At 46.9% G+C, this 12,804-nt stretch overlaps 1 pseudogene; it reads left to right on the forward strand.

Annotated features, from left to right (window-relative positions):
- The first annotated feature begins 208 nt into the window (after positions 1–208).
- Positions 209–328, forward strand: LOC136656415 (5S ribosomal RNA; annotated as a pseudogene).
- The last annotated feature ends 12,476 nt before the right edge of the window (positions 329–12,804 follow it).

Raw genomic sequence — 12,804 nt, forward strand, 5'->3', positions numbered from 1 at the left:
TGTCCCTGGCTCAGTTCCTGCAATCATAAAGGCTACACAGGGAGGCAGTCCGCATCGTAGTGACTCGTTAGTGGGGACACTGCAGAGTGATTGTGGGTAGGAGTGCAGGTAGAACAGTGGGGTCGCTAGGGAGGTGTGGGCTGCACTGGGTGATGCGCATGGGGAAGTAACACCACTACTCACCGACATTTTTTAAAATCTTGGTAGTTTTGACAGCAACTGTTACCCTGCACATGCCCAATCTCGTCTGATCTTGGAAGCTAAGCAGGGTCAGGCCTGGTTAGTACTTGGATGGGAGACCGCCTGGGAATACCGGGTGCTATAGGCTTATACCATGATCTCAGAAGCTAAGCAGGGTCAGGCCTGGTTAGTACTTGGATGGGAGACCGCCTGGGAATACCGGGTGCTGTAGGCTTATACCATAGTCTTTCGAGACTAAAGGTTGCCAACCATTTAGTTTTGAATAATACCATCATGTTATATATCATTCAATGCGTAGTTTCATACAGAATGCAATGAAACAAACCGTGCTGAAATATCTTTATTCTATCAAAAGTTATAGCCAAAAAACCAGCAGGGCAGGCCTTGGGACATCATCACACCCATCGCTGGGGGTGTGCCCTGCCCGATGCATGGGGGGAGGTTCGTCATAGGGGTGATGTGCTGGCATCCCACACCAGGTGATGCAAACCTTAGTTATGGACAACTATCTGGAGGTTGCAGTGGATGTGGGGTATGCCTCACTCAGCCCCAGGCAAGCATGTGGTGGACTGACCATAACTTCGTCACTGTATCCACAGGATATATTTGCATGTTGCTGACTATATGTTCCCTGACTCTACTGAATAATAATAATAATAATAATAATAATAATAATAATAATAACTTTATTTCTACCCCGCCTTTCTCCCCGAAGGGACTCAAATACTATAAATTCCCTCCCCTCTTGAATGTCCTACACAGTGGCATTCCCAGAGGGGGGCACACAGTGCTACTTTTTTGCCACGTCAGTTACACCCATGTAAGCTGCCCCTATCCTTGTCTTCAGAGCCATTCCCGGAGGTGAAAGCAAAGCGGAGGAGATGCTTCCGGGTTGCTCTCACCCCCCCCAAAGTGGCTATGATGGCAAGGGGGAGGGGCAGCTTACACAACATGTTGAGGCACCCTGAAAAACTTAGGTCTTTCTCCCCCCCCCCCCCCGGGAATGCCACTGGTCCTACAAGAGCGGTTGATGGTTCCTGGTAAAGGAACAGATTCACTAAGTGCCCTTGAAGTTTCCAAGAGTATCTTCTCTGTTATGAGACTCCAGTCTTGTGTGATTTGATCAGTACATTCAACCCTGCTCTGACCACTCTGACTTTCCAAAGCCAGGCCCTGTGTGACCAGGGCCCAAGTTTTCCTAGCAGCGCCCTAAAGGTCAGACTCCCTTCTCTCCCTAACTCCCTTCTCAGGCCCATTCATTTCTGACCATTGGAAGCCTACTAAAGACCTTTCCAAAGACCCTGGGGGGCAGGTCTCAGGTAAGGGGGAGGGGTCTCAGGTAAGGGGGAGGGGTCTCAGGTAAGGGGGAGGGGTCTCAGGTAAGGGGGGGTCTCAGGTAAGGGGGAGGGGTCTCAGGTAAGGGGGTCTCAGGGACCTCAGGTAAGATCTGAGTGATTTTTAGGAGTCTCAGGCTACAATCCTATCCACACTTTCCTGGGAGTGAGCCCCAATAACTATAAGGGGGCTTGCTTCTGAGTAGACATGCATAGGATTGGGCTCTCAGGCTGCAATCCAATACACACTTCCCTGAGTGTAAGTCCTATTGGATTCAGTAGGGCTTCCTTCTGAGGAGACGTGCATTGAATTGTGTTATTACTTAATTTTATTGCTGTTGAAATGTTTTCTCATTCTTATTTCATTTTAGTAGTTCTCAGTCTGGTTTATGAGCTGCCTGGTGGATCTGGCACAGACTGAAAGGCGGGAGAAAGACCTGAAACAAAAAATAGCAGTCCGTCCAACAGTGGCATAGCTAGAGGGGGATGCAAAGTACTAAGTTTTGCAGGGAGTCTCACCTCAGTGTGACCCTCCCCCTCCCCTTTGGAGTCATTCTGGGTGGTGGGAACAAAATGGAGGTGAATGCATAATTCTGTATTGTCCAATTTTGAATAAGAATTTGGATAAAAACACATAACACCACAATTTGCTATTTTAATCAAGAAATTTTTTTTTTTGGGGGGGGGGGAATCAGCAAAAAAAATCAAAACCCTATATATGGATTATCCTTAAGAGGAACTATCCAAGATTGTTGTTTTTAGTTATTAATCCTCTATTGCTTGCAAACTCAATTTTATTAATTTTATTAATCCTCTATTGCTTGCTTTTTACCCTTTGCTAAAAAAGGCAAATATGCAAAGACTAAGGCTGCAATCCTAACCTCACTTTCCTGGGAGTAAGTCCCACTGAACACACTAGGACTTACTTCTGAGTAGACCTGCTTAGGATTGTGCTCTCAATCAGCTTGTTGGGTATCTGGGTATTTGGCATAGAGGGCACCGATTCCTCTCACTGTTGCTGGCCCATGGAAAATGTCGGTGTTGACTATGATTTACACTTGGGACCCGAATCATAAACCATCTTAAAAGGAAGAGGAGCGAGGCCAACTGCCAATGACTGCAGAAAGAAGGTGTTGTAAAATCCACAGTTGGAGGAGTACCAGTTCCTAAAATTAGATCTTTAGTTTAGAAGGCATTTATGCTTTGAAAAAAAGAGAAAGAAATCTAATTTTCGTACTTCACACACACAGCCGATCCAATGGACCAATTCATAAGATGAAAAGCAGATATATATTTTTTTGGGAACACATCTGCATTGCAGGTCGAAATGCAGAATGCCAGATGCAAGGGATGGCACCAGGATGTGGGTCTCTTGTTGTCTTGCGTGCCCCTGAGGAATCTGATGGGCCACTGTGAAATATAGGAAGCTGGACTAGATGGCCTGATCCAGCGGGGCTGTTTTTTTGACTTATGAAGTGACATGGACCAGTAGGGCATCAGGTTTGAAGGGCAAGGAGGAGAAACCTGGAATGTTCCAGAACTAGCCTCAGATCCCCTTTTCCTTCCGAGTCCTGCCCATTCCCCAGTGTTCCATCCATCATGGAGGCTATTTCTTCAGGAAGAGTAAGGGGTACGTGTGATGGGATCACGTGCGTGATACAGGCCTGCTTCTCCAAACTTGACAAGTGCTTTAATTTTCCTTGTAGGAGTGAATGACAACAATTCACCTGAGAAGAAGGTGAGCAGGTGGATTTGGAGACATGAGGCTGAGGGCTCAGGCTTCTCTGTTGCCCAGTGACTCAAGCAATGACGAGCAAGTACGTTTCTCTCTACATTGCCCCATCCCAAAGTTCTGTTTGTTGGTCACACTGAAGTGTGACGGGATGGTAAGAAATTAGTTTTGTTTATAGATATGGATTCGAAGCCTGCCGTCGAAGGGGAGTGCTTTCCATGAGGCCCCAAAATATTCATGAAAATCATCAGTTATCTGGGCACAGATTAATGCCCCCCCCCCCAAAAAAAAAACTGATGGAAAAATACAGTGTGACCCAAAAGTAAGTGGACAGTAAATGATTAACATTTATTCCACCTACTGTCCTCCTACTTTTGGGTCACCCTGTATATCCCCCCACTTACTTGTCATGTAGTTTGTCGTCCCTGTCCTCTTTCGGAATGTATAGTTGCTACAGATTCGAACCAATAATCCCCCTCCTCACTCATTCCCGCCCTCAAAATAGTCTGCACTCTTTAATCAGCTAATGGTATTTTTCCAAAAGCCTCCAGAAGATAAAGTCTCTCTTAATCTTCCATCCCAGATCTAATCAAGTCCATTCAAATCAATTCATTCCTGTGACCTACTTTTGAAACGCAGCCAACGTATTCTCTGTTGTGCGGGCCACTCGGATAACCAAGGTTGGGTTTTAATATGTCAAACTCTTGGGCTTGCTGTTCTGCCCACATTGAAAATGCAAACATTTAGGCTTGCAGATTGTTATGTATCGATTTGGCATCGAGCAGGGGGAGTGATTGTGTGAAAATGAATGCTGGTATGTGGCCCACAACTGCTGCTATACAACCTAATGCTCTCATTGTACTAGTGTTGGCTGGTGGGAGAACAAGTGACTGGGAAGCAGGAATTATATTGAAGTCATGCGTTCATTTGGTTGGGTAGTCCCCACATATATTTTGAAGGCAGAAGCTAAGCACATCTAACCCTCATTAGTGTCTGAATGGAAGACTACATGGGGATTCTACATATGCTGTCTTGCATTTTCAAATAGTATAATGTTTTGTATCCCGCTTTTCCCATCATGACTGTGCACCTAACCCACTTTATCTTCTCAAGAACCTTGAGAATTACTGGCCCAAGATCAAGGGTAGACCTCCACGTCTGAACACTGAAATCAAACCCAAGTCTCCGCAGTCTGCCAAACACTCTGGCCAGCACTCCACTGAATAGTTCTCAGTCCATATATAAATGCAGTATATTTTTTCACCCACTTCCTTTGAAAATTGGACCAAGAGAGAGGAATCTGTCCAGGATGCTCAGTTAGAGTCCTGGAACGAAGATAAGACTAAGGCGTTTTAAGTGAGGTGGTACCGTTTGCCACTCTGAGAGTAATAGCTCAGAATGCAGCAAGGACATGTTCAAACAATTTCTGCCACTGTAAAAGCCATTGTGGTATGGGGGCTGGAGTGTTATCCTTTGATTAGGAAGACTCGGCGAATGTAACCCCTTACTCAGTGGGGAAAGAAGGGAAGGCAATAGAATCAAATGCAGGAATAAAAAAAGGAGGAGACCTTGGGTCTCATGGCACACTGACTTCTATGGTCTTCTCTATGGTCCTTGCCTCTTGTGATGTCACTTCTGGCTTCTGGGAGACTCTTCTGTGGTCCGTGTCTCTCTTTCTAGGGCAACTGACTGTAGTAATGAATTGTCTGTTCCTCCACCGGCAGACAATTGCCCTAGAAACAGGGATGCAGAATCCAGAACAGCATTTCAGAGATTTCCAAGTGCTGTGCTTCAACTCCCAAGGCACAACTACAGGCCTTTCGCGGCACATCAATGTGCCACAACACATTGCTTGAAAATCGTTGCCTTATGATATAGAGATGGAACTTTACTGCCAAATATATTGTCATCCTTCGTCAAAGGCAGCCCTGAGGCATTCTTCATGGAGAGACCAGAAGCCATGTTGACAACACCTCAGAACAACCCTTTCAAATTCCCGCTCAGCAACAAAACTTGCTGGGTGACCCTCTCAGTCTAACAGGCTTCACGTTGTGGAGATAGTAGTTGGCAACCTTCAGTCTCGAAAGACTCTGGTATCGCGCTCTGAATGGTGGTTCTGCACAGCGTCTAGTGTGGCTGAAAAGGCCGATTCGGGAGTGACAATCCCTTCCACATTGGGAGCAAGTGCAGTCTGTCCCTGGTCTGTCTCCCTGGCTATGGGCCTTCCTTCTTTGCCTCTTTTCCTCAGTCTGTTGGCCAAGTGTCTCTTCCAACTGGGAAAGGCCATGCTGCACAGCCTGCCTCCAAGCGGGCCGCTCAGAGGCCAGGGTTTCCCACCTGTTGAGGTCCACTCCTAATGCCTTCAGATCCCTCTTGCAGATGTCCTTGTATCGCAGCTGTGGTCTACCTGTAGGGCGCTTTCCTTGCACGAGTTCTCCATAAAGGAGATCCTTTGGGATCCTGCCATCATCCATTCTCACGACATGACCGAGCCAACGCAGGCATCTCTGTTTCAGCAGTGCATACATGCTAGAAGATACGTTGTGAAGATACCAAGGAGGAAACCATACATGCCACACTGAGCTCCTCAGAAAAGTGCAGGATTACAAATGTAACTCACAGCCCAACCTAAGCCATTCATCAAACATGGATTTGCGCTGACTCGGGAGTGCGCTCGGGATTTGTGCCGACTCCAGAGTCAGCAGGACTGGTGTGGCATGTCAGATCCAGCCCCTGTCTCAGCCACAGGAGGTAGGTTTGTGCCTGGCGGTGTAGGGGATGGGAAAGGATGGCATGAGGCTGTTCCAGGGTTGGGGAGGGGGTGTTTTGGGCAGGGGGAGGGCAAATTGGGGGCAAGCACTGGGCCCAGGAGGGAGATGGGATAGGTGGCGGCAGTGAACACTGCATCCTAACCCCCGCCCCTGTCCCAGGTAGCCTTACACAGGTTGCTTGGATTTGTGGTACCTAAATAGCTGGCACAGATCCAAATAGCTCCATAGGGCAGGCTGGGGTGTTACTCGGTATAAAGGGAAATATTCCCTTACACCAAGGTGACCTCCAGCAACCTCCCAACTTGCACTGGGTACTGCACAGGCCACTGAACAGGCTTCCTGTTCTCAAGAGCACTTGCAACAACAGGGTGCAGTGACTCTCTGAGTGGTAGCTGCTAAGGGGTTCCCCCTTCAAGTGGTACCCAGGGCAGATGCCCTACCTACCATGTCCTAGATATACCACTGCGATGAAGCTATAAGGGAGAAAGGGATAGCCTCCAAGGGGCATCTACAGCCTGCCTGTACCGGCGCAGATTAGAATTGCGCCGTCAACATGTTCCATCTACCTGCATCCATGTTTGAGCGGTAAATTGCACCTGGGACTCCCTTACTCCAACGCAATGCTCAGTCCATTAAACTGCCATATCCCCTATGTTTATCTCCACTTCATAGTTCTCCCCGCCATTGTTCTGTCTTCCCTCCTTGGTCTGAGGGCCTTTATGCACCAGGAAATCAATGCAAATCTGAATTTATTTATTTATTTCCAGACACTTACAAACAGCTTGTCTAAACGACAGTAAATGAATCCTGTGGATGGATATTGATCTGACCGCATAATTGTACGATATCCATCTCCCTTTTTTTTCCTTGTGTGCGTCTGTGCTGACCCGCCACCATTCTCATTTAGATTTTCCGTTGGCTGACACATGGATCTTCTCCTGGTGACAGTCTCATCTGATCTTTCATCTTCCACAACATGCTAATGCACTCATTTTAGTGGTACGGTGCCAGGAATGACACACTGAATTGATGGGTAACCTTGGCAACACGGCAGGATTCAGCTCTAGTTTTGGCTTCTGTATGATGTAGGCATGTGTCTAGAAGACTGACTTGTTAGAACTCCCAGTTCCTTTGCCATGCCACGGACTTCGGGAAGCGGACTTTTTACGGTGAAGTCAGAATGAACTCTGACAACTGAAGACAGTGTGCAAAAACAGATGTTTATGGGTGTTGAGCCAAAGCAGTGCTTTTTTTTTGGGGGGGGGGTTAACTTCCACTGGCTTGCAGTCTAACATCTTTAAATGGAGGACCACCATAAATTATTCTGAAGTTGGGTGCAAGTACTCCAGGTGTGTGAACTCAATCCCCCTCCCCCACTCACTCCCAGGGTTTTGGGTGCTCAGAGTTGTTGGTTCTGAACCCTAGAGCCCTCAAAGATCCCTGTTCGGTAGTACTGCCACCACCCTGTAAGAGCCAGTGCCTCAATCCAGGGATACTGAGACCCTCTAGGCTTAACTATATCCCTTGTAGGCACTGAGCACTTTCTTTACTTAAAGTCTCAGTCCTCAAGTTTCTAGTCCACAATGGGGATTTTTGGTAGCTTGCTGAACAGCTAGGCAGGATTCTGAACCTTTTGTCCCCAACAGACAATGAACCAACATGGTAAAAGGATTTTTTACTTTATTAAATACATAGGGTTACACAAAGTTACAAAAGGCAGCAAATGCTAGAGGCATAAAAACTTCTAGGAAACATCTCAGCATAAAATAATAAAGCTAACTGGCTATCCCTATTATTCTCTGACTCTCACCTGGGTCAGCTTCTTTTGTAGATCCTCAGGTCAGTTACCTAAGAGGCCACATGGTCCTGGCGGGGCAGGATGTGCACCCACCACCTCTCTCACCAAGAGACAAGGAACAAAGACCCTGTCCTCTGGAAGTGGGGCTGGAAGCTAGCCCTCTCAGCTCTTCCCTCCCCCCTGGAGATCTGCAGCTGCATTCCATCCTTGATGGGCGTCTTTCTGGCTGCCTAGGTGCTACATAATCACCTTCCATTGAATTGTAAATTCTTAGCAGCTAGGACCCAAAGCCCCTTGCAAGCCCCTTCTGTGTTACTGGGTTACTTGGTTCAGGCCTTGCAATGCTACTAGGCCTAAACTGTACATATTCATGACACTCACAAAATGCATAGAAAAGATAGTTACAAATGAGCAGAAGGAGAAATTGATTCTCACCGAATAACTACTGGAGTACCCATTAGCTTATGAGACAGGCAAATGTTTTCTTATGACTTTTACCCCTTTGGAATTTTTTAACAAACAAATTTCCATTTTAAATACATGAGAGAAGCTACTTATTGCCACTATGACAAAGGAAGTCATATATGGCCAGACCCATCTCCTGTGGGTAGTGGGTAAGGCAAACAAATGATCGTGATGATGACCTGCATTTAGCAAAGAAAGGCAACCTAGAGCCCAATCCTATGCATGTCCACATCCCATTGTAGTCAATGGAGCTTACTCTCAGGAAAGTATGGCTAGGATTGCAGCCCTAGTGGCTCAATCCCGCCAGCAAGCAAACCTAATCCGGAAGCTTTTCCAGGACTCAGGAAGTACCACCTGACACACTTTGTCCTGCTGATGTAAAAGGCATTCTTGCTGAAGTGGTTGGTCTTACTGATGTGGTTGGCCTTGACCATAATTGGTCAGTGAGGTTGCCCAGGCTGAATCCTGCCCAACATCTCTCAGGTCACCATTTCGCAACCAGTTGCCAACCCAGCTGATTTTCTGAAGTGGGCAATGAGACTTCGCAATGTGTTGACTCCTGCTTTGGGATCATAGTATGTGGAGTGATAACAGATCATTGTGGGTTTCAAATGTGGATCCCCCCCTTTTCCTGCTATTGTTTTTTTTACTCCTCCCCCCATGTAAAAAACCCAAAACTTACTAGTGGGAAGGAGTTTTAGCAGTTGGGAGCCTCTCAGCTCACTAGCAAGCAGGCCAATCAATTTAACAAGGGATTTCTGGTTTTTACTGCCCAGGGAAAGCCAGAAGTACCTAGAACCTGGTAGGAAATGACACTTCTGGGTATGCTCAGAGCTGTCATAGAAGTACTAGAGCTGACTAGAAAAAAAAAATGCAGTAAATGTTTTGTCGCTTGTTTGCAAAATGCCATAAAATGCCATTTGGTTTTTTTGTGAGCATTCCTTGAGAAATGTTTGCAAGGGATGTTTACAGAATCCAGTTGAGTGCGCGTGTGTGTGATTGTGTGATTGTGTATGTGTGGAGTTCATTCTGCTCAGGTCCTTCTACCAGGTTAGCAATCCGATGACCTGAAGACACATTATCTAAATTAACTTCCCTGGTAAAAGCACCCTGCAATTAAGCATCGCATCTCTTCCGCCTCAATGCTGGTGATGGCAGCCGCAGTGGGCTGAACATTAAATGAGCACAATGCCCCGATAGGGTCGATTTGCAGGAAAGCTACCAAGTGTCCCAGCGTTAGCGGCTTTCTGTGATGTTTTGCCATGCCACAAACAATTCATTCAAAGGAGCCGTCAAGAAGCCCCGGAAACGACAATTAAAATGTCAGAGAAGAACAAAGCAATACCAGAGACAAACACTTGCAAAGGCAGCCCAGCCCTTCTGAGGCTCTGTTGTCAAGCATCAAGGCAAAAAGAAGATCAGCAAGCTGAAGCATATGGGGACCTTCCACCGGTGTCCATCAGCCCCTTCCTTTGTCCTTCGAAGCACTTCAGCTGCCTCCTTTTCTGTGCAAATTTAATGCTCCTGTTTCTTTTATGAGCCTTTTGGCAGCCTGAGGCAATCAGACATTGTATCACAAATTCCTCTTATGATGTGCTGTGAAATGGTACCCTGTTTTCTTTTTCGAACCATTAGCACTTGGAGTGTGGGCACAAGAACTTATGCCCCCCCAGGACAGCTTCACTTAGGGCTCAATCTTAACCAACTTTCCAGCTCTGACATAGCTGTGCCAATGGGGCATGTGCTGCCTCCTGCAGTTGGGTGTCACTCACGGAGGCCTCCTCGAAGGAAGGGAATGTTTGTTCCCTTACATCAGAGCTGCATTGCCCTTATGTCGGTGCTGGAAAGCTGGATTCATCCCCTCTGAGCTGGAAAGCACCGACATAAGGAGTTAGGATTGCACCCTTAGTTACATTGTGAGGGGAGAGGGAAGCCTAATGTACGGTGAAAGGCCACGTATTGAGGAACACGGCTCTCGTGAGATGAACAAGGCAGTACAAAGGACCTTGCCTCTGTGTGGCTTGTCAACACAGTAAAGATGTAGGCGGGGACCACAGTGCCCAGGGGAACAATGTTGTGTCATCACGACACCACACAACTTTGTGATGTCATGTGAGATCACATCTGGGTTCTCCCAGAGGAAGTGGCCTCCTCCTCTTCCTGTTCAGTGAACAGGAAGAGGAGGAACCCACTGAAAATTGCAGAAGTGCACATGTGCTTCTGTGGCTTCCTGACTCCTCAACTGGTGCATGCACTCACTCACAGCGGCAGCTGGGGTGATACATTCATCCCCTCTGAGCTTTCCCAAGCTGGGCTTCCTGTTCTCAAGAGCATTTGTAACAACAGGGTGCAGTGACTGAGTGGTAGCTGGTCAGTGGTGCCCCCTTCAAGTGGTACCCAGGGCAGATGCCCTACCTACCATGTCCTAGATACACCACAGCAATGAAGATACAAGGGAGAAAGGGACAGCTTACAAGGAGGCATCTACACAATTGGTGACCTACACAACTGGTGACTCTAACTGGTGAGTGAAGGCAAACCACCAGCATATAGCCCCATGCCGAGGGCTTGATGATTATCTGTGCTGTAGTCTCCCTCCAGAGGTTCTAGTACTGGGGCTGGTTGTGGATGCACCTTCCAATTTCAATTCCTATGTTAAATGAATGGGGCCCAGCAGAGTCTCAGGCAAACTGTGTGTTCAAACAGGTGCTTAGAACCTTCTTCCATAGACAAGGAATTCATTCTGAGATGCCAAACCCCGGCCAATGCTCAAACAAGGTTTGCAGGGATCCTTTGTCTCCCAAGGTCACCCAATTCCTCCTGGGCTGGTTGGCTGTCTGCCACGTCTGTTCCTGCCCACTGTGATGTATATTCCGTATAGCAGAAAGATTCAGGTGAACCAGCCCTTCTGTCTTTGGTGCAGACTGTCTTTGGTGCAGGAGGAAATGGAAAAGGTGCAAAAGTGAGCGACTAAGATGATTACGGGGCTGGGGCACCTTCCTTACGAGGAAAGGCTACAGCGTTGGGGCCTCTTCGGCCTAGAAAAGAGACACCTGAGGGGGGACATGATTGAGACATACAAAATTATACAGGGGATGGACAGAGTGGATAGGGAGGTGCTCTTTACACTCTCACATAATACCAGAACCAGGGGACATCCACTAAAATTGAGTGTTGGGAGAATTAGGACAGACAAGAGAAAATATTTCTTTACTCAGCGTGTGGTTGGTCTGTGGAACTCCTTGCCGTAGGATGTGGTGACGGCATCTGGCGTGGATGTCTTTAAAAGGGGATTGGACAAGTTTCTGGAGGAAAAATCCATTACGGGGTACAAGCCATGATGTGTATGTGCCATCTCCTGATTTTAGAAATGGGCTATGTCAGAAGGCCAGATGCAAGGGAGGGCACCAGGATGAGGTCTCTTGTTATCTGGTGTGCTCCCAGGGGCATTTGGTGGGCCGCTGTGAGATACAGGAAGCTGGACTAGATGGGCCTATGGCCTGATCCAGTGGGGCTGTTCTTATGTTCTTAACTACAATTCCCAGGAAGCCTTGCAGGTCTCTTGTTATCTGGTGTGCTCCCTGGGGCATTTGGTGGGCCGCTGTGAGATCCAGGAATCTGGACTAGATGGGCCTATGGCCTGATCCAGTGGGGCTGTTCTTATGTTCTTATGACTGTGAGATGTCTGAAACCCACTGCAGGGATCCCTGATTTGAGACCCAAAATAAGACCCAAAGAACAGATCTTGGTGTGCAGCTTCACCAACCATCTAAGCCAAGTAGGGATCATTTTCTTGTCACACACCTGTACATGGAAATCAGGATTGATGGAGGACTCTTTCCAGCTCCACTTCGCCAGGCTCCAGCAGACAGAATCTCATTTATTTTGATTGTATTCACATATGGATGACGCTAAATGCTCCTTCGTCAGCTATCATAATTATTCACTTAAAAACAAAAACCGGAGTTTTCTGAGAAATTGGCAGTTATTTTAGAGGCAATGTCAGATGACTAACATGTAGGGCTTTGACTTCAATTGTGTAGGGCACATCCTCGGAGCAAAGGCATCTCGACCTGCACAAATTAACACAATTTCGTTTTCATCAAGCTGTCCTCCATACCAGTGTCAACACCGATACAGAAGCTTCTGTCAATGTGTGAGCCTCACAATATGAAGGGTCTGGAAATTCATAGCAAGCTGGGACATCTCTTAGTCCACCATGTCAAAACTGTTATTTTGACCTCACTCCTTCTGCCTGCAGCTCAGTAATGTATCTGTCAGATGCTGAGATGAACAAGCAATAAATAATGATGTTGAGTATACCAAAATCGGAGTGATGGTTCCTGACACTTTCAGAATGAAAGAGAAATCAGACACTAATCTATGGTAATATGTGTAGGAACCCAACAGGGCAGGTACATTACTCTTAATTCAACGGGATGAAATAATAAGCAGATTATTTTTTGTTTATTTATTCAGTTTGAACATGTCTTTTGGCTGGTT

Source organism: Tiliqua scincoides, chromosome 6 (genome assembly GCF_035046505.1).
Source record: "Tiliqua scincoides isolate rTilSci1 chromosome 6, rTilSci1.hap2, whole genome shotgun sequence".
In the NCBI taxonomy this organism is placed as follows: domain Eukaryota; kingdom Metazoa; phylum Chordata; class Lepidosauria; order Squamata; family Scincidae; genus Tiliqua; species Tiliqua scincoides.